Raw genomic sequence first — 17,682 nt, 5'->3', positions numbered from 1 at the left:
CAGTTTTTATCTGGTTATTCTCTTGTGGTTAGTTGGTTAGGTATTTCTAGTGTTATTCTTACATAGTCTATCTTGTTTAAAAGCTTACTTATCATCTCTTTTTCAATCACCAGCAAACATTTAAGTTACAATGTCCTTATTTGGTTAAAATGTTTTTTGTCATGTATCAATTTCTACTCTTTTCGTAGAGTGTTTTTGTCTTTTGTTTAAGAGATGGAAAGTGGGTTTGATTTGAATTTAAGCTCACCTATCCTGTATTATTTAAGAGTAAGATTCTTCTATAGTACCTAAATCATTTGTGACTTAGTTTACAAAGATGTTATCTAAATATAATTATTCCCTGCTGCAACATATCTTAGGCACAACCACCTGCCATTAAGCAATGACAGTTAGGCAGCTTGAATAGTTAAAAGAATAAGAATGGAAACCTAAATGAATGATATATGAATTTTTTTTGGTGGGAGCCAAACTGTACTAAAAACATGTTTTTAAACATTGGTACATATTTAAAGTTAAAATGATACATCAGTCAAATAAATATTTTTTGCTACTTATAAAAGAGGAATAATTTTAAAGCACCAAAACTGTATGATGTTACATCACATGTACAAAAAGGTGAATTCAGTACTTTATGTACAGGTTTAAACTTTTGAGTAGTGATATTAGAAAGCATTAAATACACAGCAATAAACTTGCATTGCAGAAAAGCTTCACTAAAGAGTAAAAGGCAGACAAACCTTTTTTTAGTTTTTAGGTGTTGCTAGAAACGTGTGCTTAGGGATTTTTACTTTTTTTTAAACATACTTGTTGCTTAATACTTAGTAACCTTGAGCATTTTCTTAAAGCCAAGTACAATGTTCTAGTATTTAAGTCTATCAATAATATTGCGTAAAGCTAGCAAATGGCAAATTGGTTTTCTTTTGATTATTTCTCATTTATTCAACAGGCTTAGAAAAGAAAGTAGTTTCATTGGCCTTTACTGACTTTATTCATGCAAGACAATCTGCAGCCATCTGTATTTCTTGAGTTTTCATCCTATGATGCTTTTTTTGTACATTTGTAAGATGAAATTCAAAACATACAGCAACTACAGTAACACAACTGTGAGATGTTAAGTTAGTGTCCCTAATTCCTAACACCTATTTCTGAATTCAGAAATTTAAAAAAATGTTCCTAAAAGAATCTGAGAAATCAAGCCAGTCTATGACAAGCTAATTACTGACTAGGTGACAGTTTCTGGGATTAAAACTTTGTAGAGTTTGGTCTATACTCACCAAAAGAGCCATCATCCTTCTTATTCTTTCCAAATGGACACACTACTGGTTAATAGCCTTAGATATCAGCTTCAAATAATACTCTATATTAATATTAGAAACTCAGCAAAGTAAAATTCAGTGCTCGGTTATTTTCCATATTAGAGGTACATCAGAGCATTCACATTTGAGAATTGAAAGACAACCTTTTCTGTCAAATTCTGATGGTCTGGGTCACATAATATAGAAGACCTGAATGACATCAAAGACATAAATGTCAGGTTGCAAATTCACAACAGTCAGATCTGGGAGTTTTGGATTAATAGTCTAATTGGATAGGAAGTACAAAGAAACATATACAACATCTCCTCCCCAAAATATACTGACATGCCCACCCACGCTCAACCTTCCTAAAAATTTCAAGTACATGTATTAGGCAGCAATTAAATATAAATTTATTTTATAGGAAAAATTTTAATTACAGTATGCTTATAGGTTAAAACTAGCCATTGCTGTACTTTTTACAGCACTGATAGCAGTCTGTCACTGTGCTTACTACACCAAAGAGCAATTTGCAGTCATGTTTAGGATGACCTACTGTCTCTCAGCTCCAGTAGCATTGAAATTATGCAACATGCTCTTGCAGTAAAGTGCTTCTGTTTACTCCTTTTCTTTGCAAAGACCTTCACTTGTTAACTTGTTACATTAACTCTGTATTGCTAAACATCATATATTGTCCATGCTTATGGAATCATTACCAGAAATATATACCGGTGAGTAAATTACATAAGCATTACAACAAAAATTAAATCTGATTACACACAAGCAAATTTAATTCACAAATTATACTCTTGAAATTCAGTGCAACAAACAGAATAAAGGCAACACCGATATTTTCTTCTTCCTCTTCTCAATAAGTTGTATCTTCAATAATGCACCTGTAATTACTTTAATATTAGACATTGCAGAATACAGTGCTTATACTCAAAATGATTCTTTACAAATAATGTAGTGAAGAAAGTTGAATTCTATCCCTGATGCAGTAACAAAAGAACACAATACATAATCATACTAATTTATTTTGCAGGTGTCTGGTGTAGCATGCAGAATGACAGATTTTTTAAAACAAAAATAACCAACCTTAAAGGGTTGTTTAAGAATAAAAAAAGCCCTCATAAACCCTAGACAGGTAACTTAACACATGGAAACATAGTAAGAAAGTGCATAAAATAAGACTGGACTCTTGGTCATTTCTAAAGGATCTGGAACCTCTGTGAATGAAAGAATGAAATTTAAGTTGATGCAAATTCCATAACATTGCTGTTTACCTTACATTTCTGCTATTTTAGTGGGAATTCAGTATTTTATTTCTTGTTCCCACTCATAAAAATATTTTTTAGTCCTCAGATAATCATTTGTCCAGCAAACATTATACCTTCCAACTCTTTTACCTCACTGGATTAGTTATAATATACTGAAACAGCTTTAATTTGAACAAAGCAAGTTTCTAAAGATGGAAAAAGCCTTAAAACCCTGATGAACTGCTTAAGATAAAAGACTAGAAACCGAACAACATAGCCACCACAATGAAGTCCAGACACAAATGAAAAATATCAAAAAGTGGAAAGGTATTTTTCATAGAGGTTTTCTTTCATTGCATATGTTTAAGTGTTTTTTCTGTAGTGATTTCTCAAGGACCAGAACAATTATTAGAGGTTTTCTCAGCTATAGATCTCAGTGTATGATTGTCATATTTTCCCTAAGTTTCTAGCAAATATATTTAAACTTTCCCCATTTGGTGGTCCAGCCATCTCACTGAAAAATTTCACATTACAGAGTTTGAGAAGTTTTATGCATTAGCCTGTACATGACTGTAATAGGGTTTGCATGACAAGGTTTTGGTAGCTGGGGGACTACAGGGGTGGCAGGCTGTTCCTACTGAAGCTTGTGAAGGACCTCATGCCAGAGCAGGTGCATGCACCCAAAAGAGGCTGGGACCCTGTGGGAAGCCCATGCTGGACCAGGCTCCTGGCAGGGACCTGCAGACCCGTGGAGAGGAGCCCAAGCTGGAGCAGGTTTGCTGACAGGACTTGTGACCCTGTGGGGGACCCACACTGGAGCAGTTTGTGAAGAACTGTAGCCTGTGAGAAGGACTCACATTGGAGAAGTTAATGGAGGACTGTCTCCCTTGGGAGGAACCCCTCATTGGAGCAGGGGAAGAGTGTGAGGAGTTCTCCCCTTGAAGAGGAAGGAGCAGCAGAGAAAATGTGTGATGAACTGACCACAACCCCCATTCCCTGTCCCCCTGTGCTGCTCGGGGGGCAGGGGGTAGAGAAAATTGTGAATGAAGCTGAGCCCGGGAAGAAGGGAGGGGTGGGGAAAAGGTGATTTTAAGATTTGGTTTTATTTCTCATTACCCTACTCGGATTTGATTGATAATAAACTAATTTCTTCAAGTTGTGTCTGTTTTGCCCATGATGGTAATTGGTGATTGACCTCTCCCTGTCCTTATCTTGACCCATGAGCCTTTCATGATATTTTTTTCTCCCCTGTCCAGCTGTGGAGGGGAGTGATAGAGTGACTTTGGTGGGCACCTGGCATCTAGCCAAGGTCAACCCACCACAACTACATAGCCACAATTTTAATAGGAAAGTGAAGAATTATGTGAAATTGTGACATATAGTTACTTATGGAAAATTAAAATCTAGAATTATTTTTTTAGAGGTATGTTGAAAAAAATGACATTTACTTTCCACATTGAAGATGGCAGTTTTGAACTGATATAAACTGCTTTGTTCAGCATAACTATTTTTTGCATGGACATAAAATACACATTCCTGTGAGAACTACTTTTCTATAAACTAAACTATTATAGGAATCTAAGATTTCACCTAAATAAAAAACAGATTAAGGAGAGTAATTTTTCACAATCGTGCACAAGTTTTCAAGGCAAAGCTGACATATCACATGGGAAACAAATCTGATAACCCTGTAGTACATTACAGCATGGAGCTATTGAGATAAATCAAAATACAATGGTAAACTGTAGACACAAACATTGAGAAAGGGGACAATTGCATCTATATTTTAAAATTACACTATGTTTCCTTGGCTTGGAATTTTGCTAGTGTCCCATATGCATACTGTAAGGAATAAAAACATAGGTTAAAAAATAGGGAAAAATGGACATAAAAGTTATTCAATCACCACTATTAATTTAGCACTAAATTGCAGATAATCTGTATAATCTGAATTACTGTTCTACATCATAGTTCTGCTTTGTGCTACAGCCAAAAGTATGTGATTAACTCTGCTTCAAAGTGTGGTGTGACTGCAAGTAGACAAATGTAGAGCAAAAATATACCAGAGCTTATGGTACAGGCAATGTCAAATTATTATGATAAACTCTGAAATTGCTGTTATTGCTGCATGAACGCACTATTAGATAGCTTGCAACCACACCATGTATCTCTGGGTTCAGAAAAGTGGTTTAAGAAAAAAGCCAACAAAACAACAAATACTGTGTAGTTTTAGGTCCTTGGAAAGCCAGTATCATGTGTTTCATTGATGCCTTAATAATTTCGGGGGGGGGGGTTTCTCTTCATGTATCTGTAACTTGGTGTAGTTCTGTGCTCTTACAGAATGCTGAAAACCTCTGTTCCCAACATATTTAGCCAAAACAAAGCTCTCTGGATAGAGATTCAAGGACATATTCATTACCCTAGGTCCCAAAAATATGTAAATAATGGTGGAAAGGGGGAAGCGGGGCCTGGGGCAGTCAATATCATTGCCTGAAGGTGTGATTGGAGAATTAGGGACCAATATGCTAATAAGACAAAACTTATAAAAGGTGAAGAGCTTGTGACCCGGTGTCCATTTTGGGTGTAGTCCCTCGAGGGGGACTTTGCTTGCCCAAATGTACCTCGAAGGCCTCGAAGAAATTTGTCTGCTTTTTATACTCCTAATTTGTCTTGGCCTCTGTTTCAGGTAGCCTGTTTTAGGCATCATCATAGAGCTGATCTTCTCAGGACAGAAGAGTACAGACCTGACAACTAATACACACAGAAAAATCAATACAATGCTGCAATAACATTGCTCACAGGTGCTTTGAAAATTAATATTCATTTACTTTATAAATAAGGCAATGATGTTCAGAAAATGCCTGTCAATAGCAAGAGTAAAGTGACATCCTTTTGAGATGTTTGATAGAGCTTTAATTTCAGGGCAGTCACAGCTGAAGGTCTAATAGCTGAGGTATCTTTAGGTTACATAGGCTACTGCTAAGGTAAGTTTTACTGTTCCTATTTATAAAAGTAAATGGCAAGACATGAAATCTCCTGTTATAAAAGTTAACACAGTACATAATCTATTTCATGACAGCAGCAATGCATAACTTTACTTAAAATAATCCCCACATAGTAGTTTGTCTTTTACAAAAGGAATGGTGAATGGAACATGCTACACAAAGAGCAGGGGTTGTGTATTTCTCACAGTGTATGTCATGCTAGTAAAAATAAAATGCTAGTGAAAATTCAGTTTTCTTAGAATTGTAATAGGCTGACTTTACCATATCACACTGAAATTCTAGATGGTGCAAGGCTATTTGTATTTCTGTACTGATGTAACTCTTAGTACCGTGTTATCATGAGTAGCTGTCTGTAGCCATTAGTAATGAAGTTTAGTATTACTTCTAAGTATTCACTGCAGAGGAAGCTGTAACTGTCCTTTAAGAAACAAAGTCAGGATCAAAAGGGAATTGTTTTTTTAAAGTGAATAAGATTTTGGGTATGAAATACAATTTTTTTTTGCAGCCACTAAAGGCAATAATAAAAAAGAGAAAGAGAAGTATGATTTTCACAACTGAAGTATCAGTATGTGCAAGTGTTTTGAACTTTTTAAAAGAAGGCTGTTTACAGTAATCAAAAGCCATTTTAAACCAAAAGACAAAAATAATTTAAAGTATGAAATTACAAAATATTGCTTCTTATAACAAATTATAAAGTATAACAAATGTAACAAACTTGTTTCAGCATAGCTAAATATTATTTTTCAAAAAAGCATTAAAATGTCTACTTTAAAAAGGTGTAAGACTCTAAATAACCTTCTAAAAAGGTGCCACATTATGTTTTGCTAAATGTACCATGCTGAAAAAACCTACTTTCTTCAACATGTACTGAATTCACCTTTTATTTCTCATTATGCTCTAGTCACTTGTTATTTTTCATACTAAATTTTCATAGGAATTCTGGTCATTCTGGAACATCACACTGATGCATAGTAAGCTTCTCTGCAAGGAGCTATTTAATTGGTTTTTCAAGCAGATGATAAATTCTGTGCAGAGAAAGGGAGGTTTTATAGCTGGTTTGATGTCTCGACCAAATCCCAAAGTTATTCTAACAGCAAGTATTCTCTCAACTCAAAATGCTCCCCTTACTTAACTGGCCACAAAAAATGCTTAAGAACTGGGTGTTCTTGATTATATAAAATGAACATTTAAACAACTTAGCTTTTAGCCCGAAACAGAATTTCTGGAACAAATTAAAAAGTGACCTGAAAATTAACATTTCTGGCCATTTTTTCTACATACTGAATCATTTGCCAAAAAAAAAGAGAGACTACTTCTTTGTCAAAGAAGCCTTCTGTGCAATTCATGGTCAAAACTGCTGGCACTTGAATTTTCAGAAATGAAGAGGAAATGTAATCTTGTGGGAAAATGACTGGGGACCCTGTGGACAGGTAACTGGGGATACAAATAGAGGAAACTGAGGAATTATATTGGCACCTTAACAGGAGTTATAACAGTACAGAAATTAGAGGGTAAATTACAGTTGCTGCTCCCTGGATGGAATGCAGTTGGCATGACTTGAAATGTATTCCACAATGATTCCCCATGCACACAATCTACAACCATGGCACCTGTTAAGGGGGATGGAATGGAGGGTGGAGCGGAGTTGACATACCGTGGCCAGGCTCTGTGGAAATCCTTGCAGGGAAAGGAACTCCATGGTACATTGCAGCTGATAAACCACATAGCACTGGTCAACAAAGTTATGTATTACTAGAGTCACTCAAGCTCCACCTAAACACAAAAAACCAGTATAAAAATAGGTTGAGAATGGGGGAAAAGTTAGGGATGATTCCATCGTAACTGCTGGGATCAGTAGATGGGCTGAACCTGTTTTCTCCCCCATAAGAACGCCTATTGGGTAGGAATCATACTCTACGCATGCTGACTATTTTCCTGGGGATTAGAGCTTGTCTGTATATTCCTTCAAGTGTATTTTTGCTGTCAGAAACTATCACCGACAATCCTCAAACCTTAACCTGTCACAATTTTATATTAATAAAGAGTGTTATTCCATAAACTGCTAGTGTGAGTCCTTCATGAGCACTGGTAGTCGCCGGGGAACTTAAATAAAGGGGAAGACCTGCTGAGTGGTCTCCCTTATACTGTTGGTGTGTTTCCCTGACTAAAAGTCAGTCGAACCACCCTCCAATCCAGTAGGACTGCTCAGTGAAGGTTCCCCCTAACAGGACACTGAAAGACTGGTTAGACACCAGGGTCTCAGCTTTCCTAGGATACTGAAAGACAAATTAAATGCTAAGGGTTGAGTAAATCTCCTCACACTAAAGGTCGAGGAAGTCTCCCCTTTTCATGTGACAAATCTTCAACTGGGTCTTCTTTCTCACTTCAGTGGCTGTGAATCACCTGTTTGGGGGGAAGGAAGTAATATCTGAAAAGCTAAATGGCTCAACAAATACTCTCCAATCAATGTATTTGACAATTCCAACATGCTATACTGAGCAGTGTTGTTAAAAAACTTTTCTTGGTTTGAAAGACAGGTGTCTGCTAAGGAAGGTGGAAACCTCCCGTAGAACAGAGAATGTGACCCCCCCCCTTCCCTCCGAATTATTATAACTTTGGAATCAAGGGCTTTCAGGCAAAGATATGGGAAAAGTAATAACAGTTCTTTACAAGTATCTATAACGAGGCAAACAAGCAAGAACAACAGTAGAAATAACAAACAAAAACCATAAAACCTGGTGGCAGATGTCCCTGGGCTGCCAAGCACTTTCCCATTTGGTGCTGTTATGGTCACAAACCAGCAGGGGCGCTGTTGAGCTCTCAGCTGGGCAGGGCAGGTGCAATGACTCCTGCACAGCTGCAGGTGGCAATGTGGTGCAAAGTCAGGTCTGTCTCACGTGCATAATGGCAGATGGGCTGGGAAACAAGGAGGCGTGCAGCAGGACGGGGTGCAGAAGGGAGCTCAAAGCAGGGAGCTGGACCGGCAGGACTGGCCCACCTGGGCTAGCCAGCAAAAGGTGGTAGAAACTCCACAGCTGTGGCAGAGCGTTCCAGCAGGCGGGGTATGGGGCAGTGGCAGCCAGGCCTCCTCTGCACCAGCTGCAAGCACAGCTGGGAGGACACGTACTCCAGGAGGGGAAAGAGGGGGTTGGAATCCCATGCCCCTTTCTCCAAATGAAAGCTCACCTCAGCAAGGAAAGAGAATGCAGCGCAGAGCCGGGCTCTCCTTCCGCAGTTGCCGCGAAAAGGAGACCGCAGTTTGCCCCTGCTCCCCTTCCCAAGTCCAGCAAGCAAGTGAAGTCCCAATGGCCAGATGCCTCCTCCCCTCACCACACCCGGCTACATCCTTTGTCTCTTACAAAAGAGTAAATGATCCTTGAGTTCCTGGTTGTTGTGGTTTCCCAGTAACAGAAATAGAGAAAATTCCCCCCCCCCACCTTCAACAACTTAATTCTGTGCTCCCTGGGTAATGACACTAACTCTGGATTCAGGACAGAGTATGATCAAGTCTTTTTTTGCCCTTTGGTATTATTGGCAATGAACACAGATTAGAATTTGAAGAGGCCCAAGATACTGGATAAGAAGACTATGGAGAGCAAAAGCTCGCTTCTTCATGCAGTTACATTGTTTGTCACTCCTAGGAACCCAGGTTTCACATTACTAAAAGTACTTTAAATGCGTTATAGTGATTTATGTGCACCATTATATACATACACACAGATTACTTTGAGATACTTATGATAACCAATAATCTATTTTTTCATACAGATGCTATTGCATCTTTGTACTGCTTGTGTAGCTGTACTTCAGATACACAGAATGCCTCAACATTTTTTTACATGGGTTGAAGGGTCTCTAAGGAAGGAACTGCTCTTAAAAAAAACGTTAGTTTTAACTTTATGTATAAGTTAACTCATAAAGCAGGTAATACAAGGGATGACTAGATCTGCAGGAATTAGTTACTATTAATTTGTCTTGAAACTTCAAGAATTAAGGAAATCAATGTGACTTTTAATACTACTGCTGCACATACATTAAGACACTTTTTGACACTTGATAAATATACATCATTATATCAGATTTAGCCTTCATTCCTAAGGTAAATAATTGCATTAAATTTAGCCTATAAGGATGCATAAATATTAAGCACAGTTAGTAACATATGTGTCAATATACTTTTGCATAACTGTTTTTAACCTGAAATATCTATGTGACTGTTTTGGTTTTTTTTTTGATGTGCAGAGCTTAGTTAAAAATCAGTAGATCAATCTTTTTAATAAAGCATGGCATTAAACTGATAACGTTATAATGAAGAATACTATTCTGCAATTTCTACAACAGACTTTTATTCAATTTTATTCTTGTGCAATAACTAACTGGGTAACCAGACTATACGTTCAAGCAAGTGCACTCATCTTTGTGAAAAGTATTTATTCAGCTGAATTTCATGAGGGCTTTGTTTCAATCTCTGTTCTCTCACATTATTTCACACACTTTCACAGTAGGGACCCGTTTTTTCTTTCTGAGCTGTTAGCTATTTTGAACAACCATTTTAAAATCAAATCTGTACTGTCTGTTATACAGTCTCATACCCTGAAAACAAGATTGCTTTAATAATAAAATATGGTATTGTTAAGAGAAATCAGACCCCAGGTGTGTGAAAAACTGCAAGGAGCACACACTCAGAACTCTTTAGAAGACTTCTAAGAGGATACACTTCCAATGGAAAATGTTTAGGGGGTCGACCAACTAGATAAAAAAAATCAAAGTCACTCCTGGATAAATTCCTTTTTTTTTTTTTAGACCTATAGTGTTAGTCTTGCTAAATACTGCAAACAAAATTGCAAAGAATAAGTCAAGTTTACTAAAACCATAAAGTCAAATCACAAAGTTTAAATTTGCTCAATTGACTAGGAAATTAAAAGAGAATAATTGCACTGAGAAAGCCAAGTAAATCCCAAGACAATGTTTTTTTATCAGTTGATTTCTGAGGGGCTGTGGTAGTGGGAGTTTTCAGTGTGCAAATAACAGGAAAAGTTAAATCCAAGAAAAATTATTCTCACATTGAGTTTCAGCAAGACTTAAGTATGCCTCCACTCCTGAATTTTCAACTCCAAAACTAAGTACATTTGGGGTAGAAGGAGCATGTCATAATTATACAGTATTAAATCAGTGAGGGCAATGGCTAGTTCATGAAGAAATAAAGGCAATATTTATTTTCCCTTTTTAAAACTTTTAAAATAATTATTTGAAAATAGCATACCAGTGGAACAGCTTGAGACATAGTATTTGATAATCACAACAACATTCAGCAGATGATGTCTAAGACACCATCACTTTTTAAACAGTTGTAGCACTTTATCAGTAGTCACTCTCCAGCTATGGTAATAACTAACCAGAATAGAATTGCCTGATTGAAAACATCAAAAAAGGTTATATTTTTTCTATTGCTAGCTGTGTTGCAAGGATTATAAATATTTATCTCCCATACTCTTGAAATGGTCTTTGATTTCTAAACATTTTTTTAATTCTTTAGAGATTGTCATACCTCTCTTTTCTCCAAATTTTAAATACTTGCAAATAAGTTTAATGGGACATTTTATCAGACCTAAGTTCATCCATATGCCAGTAGCAGAAAAGAACCACCACAGAAGAATAGTGCTGTGATGTAGCATGGGCTGGGAGGGCTGCACGAGCTGGCTCCCCCCGGGTCCGGGGTCCCTGGTCCGTGTAATCCCACCGGATCTGGGGCGCCCGGCCCCTGAGGTTCCGCAGCATGGCGTCAGTCTCCAAACCACGTCAATTCAGGCAGGAAATTAAGTAAGGCGAAGGAAGAACTGGACTCCATCTCTGTTCTGCTAGGGAGGTTTATTTGGGGTAACGGGGAAAAGGGGGTTGCAGGGAAGGAGAAGGGGGAAGGGAGACAGGGCAGGTAGCAGGTGCTAGCAGCTCGGAGATGGAAGACCTCTCCCAGATCCAGCCTCTGGCTTTTAAGGGAAAGGAGAGGGGGCAGGGGCTGGCTCTCTCTGAGCCAGTCCCAGGAGGACAAAGGGAAGACTGGCAGGAGGGTACACACCAATAGGTTTTCAGATACAGCAGAGCATATTTTAAAATGAACCAATAGTACACCAAGCGGGGAAACAAAGGGAGCACATGGATATCTGAAAATTGCATTACTACAGTGCTGTATGATGGTATTGTAATTAAGAATCTCTTTGTCACTGATGCAGCCATAATTTTGAAAACTAATCTCTTGCCTGTTTCTGGTTTGTTATGAAATCATTAACTTCATCTGCTGGAGTCTAATATCTGCATTTTCAGGCACTGTAGCTAGGTATAATGCAAGTTCATGAAAATTGTATCACAAGCAAAAATATAAATTATATTTGTATATTTACTGTTTAGTCTAGAAATTCAATTAAGTCAGAGTGTTTACAGATTGAAATCAAGTTATCAATGAGTCTGTCGCACAGGGTAACCAATGACATTTCAATGTGTTCAGCAGTCAAATCTAATAATTCTTCACTTGGAGCTATTCAGTCTGAAGTGCCAAACATGCTAAATTTTTACAAGGCCAGAAGTAATTAAAACATAAGTAGAGGGTGTGTCCAAGAGATATTGTGCTGCTTTTTTACCTACAAGCTTTTTAAAGTGTTTTGGTAAGCTGCAAAACAGTGCCTTCAAATTTATTAAATAAAATAGAGTTTTTTATGATGCCTTAAAAGCTAGTGAAAATATGAGGCAGACACAGCAGTATAGGGAAAAAGGGTATTACCTGGGTTTTAATAAGATCCTAAGTGCACGCTCGTCAAAGGTGAAAAACACGCTGAGCAGCACACCCGTGTACAATGCGTATACAATTTTATGGATCTCACAAATTAGCATATCTAACTAAAATCCCCCAATAAGAAACTTAACAAATGAAGTAATTGTCCCCCTATTCTAATTACCCCAAATGAGACTACAGCCTTGTTTACAAAAACATGTTCCAGAGAGGAGGCTCCGTCCAAGGCTGGAGCCCCTAGTTTTGAGATAGTTATGAATGTTTCGTCTTCCCCCTTGGAGAACCCCCAAACTAAGCTAAATATCAGACTACAAGAGTTATAAACATGTAGGGCTAAGGTACAAGGAGTGTTTGTGAAGGGCGCATGTAAAGGGAAAGGGTATATAAAAGTATAAAAAGTGTATAAAAAGAAAGGACAAAAATCATCAGGCATTATTTCCCCCCTTTTTAGAGATTAACGAGACTTTACCTTGTCTAGTCTCTATACTACACTAACCACAGCACTGGTTTACACAACTGGCTATAGCAAAAATAATAATTACACTTAGAACTATTATAAATGTTTCTTTCACCCAGGTCCAGTCTGGTAACCATGAAGTGAGAGTGTGGAAGATATGGTTGCATTTCAAGGTGTAATTTCTGGAACCCACTTCATGTAGAATTTGAGTCTTCTTCCAAATTTCCTCCAAACCTTCCTTAATTCTTCAATGGCCAGTTACCACATCCATCTAGAAGTGGTAATTGGGTACAGATCCAGCAATTGCTCATATTAAGAGCTCTGGATACATTTTGGATCACAGTGTTGTGCAGCTCCTGGGCTGAGCCTTGAGTCATGGTTACCATTTGGGCAAACAACAGACATGTAAAGAACAATTTGAACCACATCATCCTGATTTGCATCAGTCTGTTTTCTCGATGGTCTCAGGGGCAGTAGCCTTCTTCATTTGGGAGTAGTGGATCTACATTTTTTTTCCCAGCAACCTTGACAGCAGTGAGGTTGGTCAGCAAAATTTGGAATGGCCCCTTCCACTTAGCTTGGAAGGGGTCACTGTCCCACCACTTGATGTAGACCCAGTTTCCAGGCTGAAATGGGTGAGCAGGGATGTCCAATCCTATAGGTTTGGTCAGCACGACAAATCTCTGGAGCTTCTGCAAAGTGGACCTTAAAGCTGTTAAGTATTTCTGTAAATCAATTTTATCCCCCATGTGAATTTCCCCCGAGATATGGGGAACCTGATATGGTCTGCCATATAGGATTTCATAGGGACTTATATTGTCCCTCTGCCTTGGTTGTATGCAGACCCTCAGTAAGGCTATAGGCAAAGCCTGAAACCATGTCCTAGATGTTTCTTGGCAAATCTTACCAATCTGGGCCTTGAGAGTTCCATTCATACGTTCAACTTTGCCACTTGCTTGGGGCCTGTATGGTGTATGCAGGTCCCAAGTAAGTCCCAGAATCCTGCTAACTTCCCCAACCACCGTTGCAACAAAATGTGGTCCCTTATCAGATGATATTCCCAAAGGAACCCGAAACCTTGGAAATATATGATTGAGCAAGGCTTTCACTACTTTTTTTGCTGAATTGGTGGAACAGGGATAAGCTTCAGGCCATCCACTGAACGTATCAACCAATACCAGTACATATTTGTATCCCTCCTTACGTGGCATTTCAGCAAAATCTATTTGTCAGTAATCTCCTGGGAGATGCCCTGCTTTGATCACTCTTAATACTACTCTCTTGCTTGTGTCAGGGTTGTTTTTGCAACAGGTTTCACACTTGTTTGTTATAGACTGTACAATATCAGTCATCTCCCTCTCCTTATCACTACTTTCTTTAGATGTTTTAAAAGGTTTTCTGTTCCCCACTGCGTACTTTTATGCTCCCTCTGTGCTATTTCTCGAAGGAGCAGGGGTGGGACTACAACATGGCCTATTGGGTTAACAGCCCACTCACTTTCCTTAATCCCAGCTTTAAGAAACCTAATTAATTTGTGGTCCCTCTGATCATATTTTGGAGTAAACCCTGTCAGATCTACTTCTTTCTGTGGTACTATTGCAAGTATGCCTTTTTCTGCTATCCCTTTTGCTATTTCATCAGCAAAGTGGTTTCCCACTTCAGGGGTTGTCTTTCCCTTTTGATGACTTCTGAAATGCATGACAGCTACTTCTGTAGGCTTCCAAATGCTCTGCAGGAGTGCAAGGATTTTTTTTGCATGCTTAATGCCATTACCTAGAGCAGTCAGCAGGCCATGTTCTTCCCAGATAGCTCAGTGGGCATGAACAACACTGAACGCATATTTGGAATCAGTCCATATGTTTACCTTCTTCCTCTCGCTCAGTTCTAGAGCTCTGGTCAGTGCAATCAGTTCCCAATCTGGCTTTTTCAGAGGCACATCCTTCAGGTCTGGTCTGCTGGAATAGGTTTCTTCTATTGTCTGTGAACAGTCATGCTCAGGCACGTCATCAAGTAATGTGGATGACAAAAACATTGCAAGGTTTACAACAGATGATGTTTTTAGGGTAACATTGTCCTGTTCCGACAACACAGATTAGTATTTAAGCATTCTGCTAGGGGATAGCCAGTGTCCCCCATTTTACTCCAGCACAGAGATCACGGTGTGGGGTACATACACGACAATGGGCTGTCCGAGGGTGAATTTATGAGCTTCCTGTGTTAGGATGACAGTTGCTGCCACAGCTTTCAGACACCTAGGCCACCCTTGGCTAACATTGTCTAGCTGTTTTGAAAAATAGGCCACAGCTCTTCGCTGGTCCTCAAGGTGCTGTGCTAGTACCCCTAGAGCAACATTTTGCTGCTCGTATGTAAAAAGTCCAAAGAGCTTAGTTAGGTCTGACAGCCCCAGAGCTAGAGCGGACATTATGGAATGTTTTGGCTGTTTAAATGCAGCTCTTGCTTCCTCTGTCCAGTTGATGGTTCCTTTGTCAGCTGCCTTAAGGGCTTCATACAAAAGTTTTTCTTGTTTTCTCCAGTCCTTTAGTTCCTTTGACAGCTGATGTCCAAATATAGTTGGGCTATTTTTGAACTCTTGGGGTAGCACTGTCCAGGTGAGTCTAGCCTTTCTTCCTGTCTCAGGATTTTCCCACTCAGAAGTAAAGAGTTCTTGAATACTTTCACTTATATAAATCCAGAAAAAGGCATCTTTGAGATCTAAAACTGTGAACCACCTGTGGCAGAATGCTCCCCCCTCCCCCTTCTCTCTCTGATCAGTCCTAAGAAATGGATGGCTCAACTTAGGTTGATAGCCTATTCAACAGCTATCTAATGCTGGCGACTGAAAGTCTGAAAAGACACTCCCCTGTGGAATGTAGAGAGAATGTGAGAAATTTTCAGTGACTACAAATACACACTTTTATCCTATAAAAAGCTCACGAAATCTCAGAAAGGTAGAAGCTTTCTACATGGACATTGGAGTGTGAAAAAGCCTCTCCCCAGGGTTGGAGGCAGCCCTGTGGTTACTTCCCGAGGGATTGGGTGAGGACGCTGATGTATCCCCAGCTCCAAAAATTGGATTTGGTAAGATCATTGAGTTTCCTAAATTGTATTATTCCGGCTAACTTATAGGTACCTTTCTTAACTTGCATTTCAGCTAGCTCAAGCAAGCATTTCTTAACTTGCATTATAGTTCAAGCAAGCATTTCTTGCATTTTTAACTATTTTTATAGTTCAAGCAAGGTTTTACCCCATAATTGCATTTTTAACTATTATAGTGTTGCAATTATGTATTCATTGTGTGTTTATGTGTGTCAATCTGTTCTATGTTTGTATGTTTGCTATGTTCTGTGTCAAATAAATGGTATTTTTAGACAAATTGGCCAGATATCAAAGAATCTTGCGAACGGGACTAAGTCTTGGGGAACTAGCTATCTTAAAGTCTGTCAAACTGCAAAAACACATCAAACTCCTGTCTCCCATTGCAAGACACCACCCTTGCTCATTTGTCAGTGCGGTCAAAAAAGTGTAGGGGTTTGCTACAACTGAACATATGTCCTCTGTGATTTTGTTAACTGCCTTTCAATCCTGCACTAATTTGTAACTCTTACCATCAGCATTTTTTACTGGCAGGATGGGTGTGTTGTATTTAGACTGACATTCCACTAGCAACCCAAATTTAAGAAATTTTTCAATTACAGGTGCTAGTCCCCTACAACCTTATTTCAGAGGGTACTGTTTCTGCCTTACTGGTGTTGCTCCTACTTTGAGTGCAATACTCACGGTTTCAGCTCTTTTGGATCTGCCAGGAAAATCACTGGCCCATACTATTAGGATGACAGCATTCTCAACTTCTTTAGGAATTTCTCCAAAACGCTCCTGTGTGAGAATAGTAGCTGCTTTTACAAATTTACATTCAGGAATTAAAACTTTCTCTCCCTCCTCTTTGGAAAATTTAATTTCCGCTTCCAGTTTTTCCAATAAATCTCTGCCCAATAATGGCATTGGGGAATTTGGCATATATAGAAATTGATGAGTCACCCAGTGTTTTCTCAGTTTAAATTTTAAAGTTTGGAAGAAAGGCTTTGTTTTACTTATCCCTGTGGTACCGGTCACATCTACAGTATCTTGACTCAGTTTCTCTTTTAAAGTATTTAACACAGACCACTGCTGTAGTTCTCCAAGGGAGAACGGTGTTTTTATATAAATCACTCTTTGATTTCTGACAGCCTGCTTCAAAGGTACTTCTAGGACAGCCTCCTTCTTTCTTAGTTCATCCCTCTTAGATTTGGTGCGTTTAACTACCGGTCTAGCTGCCCCTATGGCCTCCTGGGTTACCTTTCCCCTCTTCTTCCCTGTAAGCCCGCTGGCTGCTGTGGCTGCAGGCCCAGTCCCAGTCTCCTCTTCCTCAGAACTATTTGCACTGGATTTATCTGGCTCGTTTTTAATTGGGGCTATTTCTCCCTCAGCCCTGCCACTGACCGCACTGCAGAGTGGGTGCCACCCTCAGCCCCCCCTTCCCAAGCCTGGGAGGGGCCGGGTACGGCAGCAGATGCACTTCCCTCCCTGCCTGGATCTGTCCCTGCTCCTCCCCTGCCTCCGCCCGCAGGGTGGCCCAGGGAGGGTGGCAGCGGAGGGGGTGGTGTCTGCTCATCCGCCATCCACAGCCCCACCATAGCAGGGGGGAGGGGAGCTGGTGGCGACAGCCACCTATCTCCCAGCCCCAGCACCACATCGGCCCGGGAAAGCGGGGGGTTCTGACGGCAGTAGTGGCGGCGGGGGAGAGAGCCAGGCTCCCCCCACCTCCACCAGTATGGCTGGCTCCTGTAGTGGCAAGGGGTATGATACTCTCTCCCGCTAGGCAGGCAGTCTTTTTTTGTTTGTTTGT

The sequence above is a fragment of the Lichenostomus cassidix genome, chromosome W, assembly GCF_008360975.1.
Source record: "Lichenostomus cassidix isolate B80296 chromosome W, HeHo_3.0, whole genome shotgun sequence".
In the NCBI taxonomy this organism is placed as follows: Eukaryota; Metazoa; Chordata; class Aves; order Passeriformes; family Meliphagidae; genus Lichenostomus; species Lichenostomus cassidix.
Note: the sequence above shows the minus strand (reverse complement) of the source record.